We start from the raw sequence: 4876 nt of genomic DNA on the forward strand, positions 1-4876 counted from the left end.
GTGTGATTCACATGCTTCGTACGCGGTTGTTGAAGATGACGCTCCAAGTGGTGTCATTGGGTAGGACACTAATGTGATGAAAACTGCACCCATTGACTACTTTGAGAATTGAGGCTTGCAGTTGAAGCCCTTGCGTAGGCGGGAAGAGATATTGTTGATAGCACCGAACCAGTCTTCAGAGATTCTTTCCTTAGGATTTCTTCTCTTGACAGTTCATGTATCTCTGAAATACCCGGATTTTATGGTTTTATTTTTTTGGATGGTAGGTAGATTTTCTTTTGGATGATTGGTAAAGGATAGGAAAAATAAGATTTTGAATTGAATAAATTGGGATCCTAAGTATGAACGCACGGTGTTGCAATCACTTTTGGAGGAGTTACAAAAACTGCGTAAAATAGGGTGGCGAAGTGTTTTAAGCATGACGGCTTTAAGCCACTTGCTAGGTATGGCTACCCCTGTTGGCTCATCGGTATTGAAAAGTTTGTAATAACTCCAACATATATGGTTTTTTTCTCCAAGGGAGGTGGTAAATTTCTCAACTGTTGTAAAGGATTGGGTTTTGGCATCTCGAACTTGCAACACCTTTCTAGAGTAATTGGGTTACTGGTTTTTTTGTTTCTGTCTGGGGCGACTCCTAACTACTTAGTAAAATATTGAGAAAAAGACCAGCTTCCCATTCACATCGCCGATTCGGAGTGGGATTGATGTCCGGGTCAAGTCCCCGGGTTTCGACGGATTATGTGACAGCTGGTTGCAAATAAATTAGTTGAACATGACTTACTTGTGTGCGGAACCTTCAGATACACGATATCATGATGTCTCCAGGCCTTCGCTTCAAATATAGATACATCATGCGACGCGATTCATATGACAATCAGTGCGGCTTAGCTGGTTTTTTGGAGAGCTTCTGCGGGGTCGACGTTCGTAGTATAGGTACATCTGTGTCGCTGTTGTGAGACCTTGTGCGCTTCAAAATCATATTGCAATATAATGATTTGAAACTTATTGTGCGTTTGAACGTCGCCCATTTCCAACTTGAGAGTAATATGGTTATAAGCGATATTTTATTTTCCTTCGGAATCCTTGTTTGCATCTAGCGTTTTCGTAGCCTCGCATCTAGTAACTCATGCAACTTACAAAGTTTTTACATCCATGATATTGACATCTGCTCCGGTGTCGATTAGTATTTTTTTAAACTTGACTCATTCGATGTTGGTAGTGGCGAGGAGTCCCCAGCTGGGACTTTTGTTTCTCTTTTCAATTGCAATCTCTAGGACAGACCCGGGCGGAACTACAGCTTTTCTGTAGATATGATGCATTTATCGGAAGTGGCACGGTTGAAGGTTGTGAATATATTATTGCGCTGGTCTATGAAAGCAACAATACTTTGGATTCATCATCTTTTGATTAGTTGGAAGTCGTCGTACTAGAGGTAACTTTATAGCTCTGTCTTTTATCCAAACATCGAGCATCCTAAGGACCTATTCCATAGGAGATGGAAAATCCGAAAACGTTGAATCCGTCTTTTCTTACTGTTGTGGTTGTCGGCGTGGAGATTTAAGAGAACCTTGGGTAGGCGGCGTTGGATTTTGAGCGGGTGCCGAGCCGGACATGGGACGCTTGGTTCTCCGAATTTGTTGAGGCGTAGATTTTCTCTTAGGCCCTTCGTCGGTAATAGAGCCAATGGATGGTTGAACATAGTATTACTTCTTGATTAGACGCATATTCCAACGGGTGTCTCCGCGGCTCTCATTTTTGACTGGTCTCGTTCTTTCGAGTAAGGTTGGGCAGTAGCAGGCCGATCGCTTAGCCGCTTCATGGAGTTTCGAGAAGGTTTGAAAACATATATTTTCGACCAAAGCGTGGTATTCAAGAATCACACCGTTAATACATAACACCACCAGGTGTCGTTCCGTTGCATTCGGGTCGCGACAATCCAGGGATTGAACTATGAATCTCTTAACGTAGTAATTGGGATGCTCGTTGTTGCGCTGAAATATCCTTCCCATGTCCGAAAGCGTGATTTGTTCAGAAACGAAGAAATACTTCCGACAAAACGTGCTCACCATCTCGCTCCAATTTGAGATACTATTGGGAACGAGATTGTTGTACCAGGTGTAAGCTCTCCCGGTGAGTGACTTGGAAAATTCCTTGAGCCGCAACAGTTGATGCTATTCATTTTCTCCCAAAGAATCTAGAAATCGAGAGATGTGTTATCGGGTAGAAGGTAGAATAGGTGTATCCTCTTTGTATGGGGGCTCTCTGGACACCATATGTGTAAGGTGGATGGTGGCGATGGAATAGGGATGACTCTTCTTTTCCACGATTTTGCAGAAGTTTCTCCAAATCTTGCCGAGTGATAAAATTCGGATGTTGATTCCTTTCTGGTACAATGACACTGACACCATCATCTTCTCGAGGCTGCTCTCATGATAGACTGTCTCCACCGATAGATTTGGAGACATTATGGTCTTTCCCTTTCTATGAATATTACCTGATCTAAGAATAATTCATTTTCTAGGTATATTTCCCTTTCTACGAATATTACCTTGTTCTAGGAATATTTACTTATCTAGGAATAATTTTATATCTCAGAATATTTCCTTATCTAGGTTACTGCCTTAAATCAATATTCCCTCCTGAAGTACAATTCTACCCTCAATCTAGTTTGAGGATTACTAAGTCCCTAAAAGAAGAAAGATACACCTGCATCATTACTAGTAATCAAATACTCCACTCATATATACCTATATTATAAAAAGAAGTGTTGTCTGTCTTGGGTAAAAAACGGCCATTTATTTAGGCCATCTGGCGGCTGGGATCGATAGTTGGCGATTCGTCCGTCCGTTGTTGACATATAATTTTGAGAAATACTTACATAAATCCCCTTATGTTTTGGTTTCCTGAATCAGTACCAACTCCATGTCCGTCAAAAATACCAAATTAAAGATAAAAAAATATTATGTTTCGGTTTCCTGAATCAGTACCAACTCATGCTATTAATAAAGATCAGTTTGTTAAATTAATCCATTCTTCTCAGTAAATTTTTCTGTCCTACAGGAATTCATTCATTCATCGGATCGAAAGCTGTCCGAGAGACAACCGGGGACGTTGGATGGGGAGATTTAGAACGCTAAGATTTTATTTTTCTTATTCGACCAAATAAATTAAATCTGTATAATTAAATTTCCTTTCTGCCACAGTCTCTAACTATCATCTTCTTCCCTTTTTTTTTCTTTCTCTCTCTCTCTTTAACCTAGCGAAAATTTTATTGCTTTCTGAGCTACTCATATGTATCTGTAATCTCTAATGTCTTGGGTAAAAGATGCCCATTGATTTCGGCCATCCGGTGGCTGGGATCGATAGTTGGTGAGTTTCTATCCGTCCGTTCGTTGTTGACATATAATTTTGAGAACTACTCACATCCCTCCGTTTAAACATAAATCCCCTTATGTTTTGGTTTCCTGAATCAGTACTAATTCCATGTCCGTCAAAAATTCCAAATTAAAGATAAAAAATATTATGTTTTGGTTTCTTTAATGAGCACCAACTCATGCTATTAATAAAGATCAGTTTGTTGAATTAATCCATTCTTCTCACTAAACTTTTCTAGCCCCAACTCATGATATTAATAAAGATCAGTTTGTTGAATTAAACCATTCTTCTCGCTAAACTTTTCTGTCCTGCAGGAATTCATTCATTCATCGGATCGAAAGCTGGCTAAGAAACAACTGGGGACGTTGGATGGGGAGATTTAGAATGCTAAGATTTTATTTTTATTATTCGACCAAATAAATTAAATCCTTATAATTAAGTTTCCTTTCTCTCACAGTCTCTAACCATCATCTTCTTCCTTTTTTTTTTCTCTTTTACCTTGTGAACTTCTTATTGCTTTCTGAGCTACTCATATGTATCTGTAATCTCTAATGTTGATATGTTCATAATTTTTGTTATTATTAATCTCTTTTGTTATTAATTTTAACTGGAACCAATTTTTGTAGGTTAGGTTTTGGGGTTGTCGGAGTGGTTGCAAAGACGAATTGGAAGGCAAGCTTTGTTTCTAATGTAATAATAAATTATTATATTATCCTTTTGTCATTATAATCATCTCTATATTGATTTGTAAGATGCGGAATTCATAAAACAAGTTATTGTTTTGTTTATAAGTGTTTAGTTGTATTTAGGGACATTCAGAGGTTGAATTGGAGTTGTGATCGTTGAGAAGGTTTCATGGATTTGCATCTAATTATAGTCACCACTGAGTGCATGAAAGGAGGTAAGTATTCATGGACCGTCGAAGCTTCCACGGACTGGTAATTGTGACTCTGTTATGTTGCTACTCTATCAGTATTACCAAATATAGAAGAGTATTTATTATTTCAATTTGCTGTAACATAGTTTCAACGACAAGATTTAGACTATTCTTAGTCGTCATATCCAGATAGATTTCAATGAGTTCAATTTGAAAGTTGTTAGTCAGTTGGGTGTCCCTTGGAGAATCAATATGCATGCCAAATTTCTGATTCTGTCCCTAGGTAATGTTCTGGCTCCTCTAATTAGGTGTAACTTCGTTTATCGCTTCCTAGGCATGTGTCTATATTATTATCTTCCACCCTGATTGAAAATCTTGCATAGTTGCGATTGAAGTTGGATGAATGTTATGAATAGTCTTACATTCAAACTTAAATATGCTTCCAAAAAGAAGAAAAAAAAGCTTAATTTTTTGTCCAAGGTGCTTATTCTTCTGATATTGACAGATAATTTATTTATTTTTTGATGGAAAGGCAAATTCTATTAATCAAATAACAGAGTACACGAGATTTATAATCTCATTTTTGACAAAAATATTGGAAATAACACTAGACTTTAAGACTTT

At 38.0% G+C, this 4876-nt stretch overlaps 1 long non-coding RNA gene across 1 annotated transcript; it reads left to right on the forward strand.

Annotated features, from left to right (window-relative positions):
• The first annotated feature begins 2898 nt into the window (after nucleotides 1-2898).
• LOC113358544 lies at nucleotides 2899-4479 on the forward strand. Its single transcript, XR_003364661.1, has 2 exons — nucleotides 2899-3369; nucleotides 3690-4479. It is a non-coding gene; the product is annotated as an uncharacterized LOC113358544 (long non-coding RNA).
• The last annotated feature ends 397 nt before the right edge of the window (nucleotides 4480-4876 follow it).

This window comes from Papaver somniferum, chromosome 3 (assembly GCF_003573695.1).
Source record: "Papaver somniferum cultivar HN1 chromosome 3, ASM357369v1, whole genome shotgun sequence".
Classification (NCBI taxonomy): Eukaryota; Viridiplantae; Streptophyta; class Magnoliopsida; order Ranunculales; family Papaveraceae; genus Papaver; species Papaver somniferum.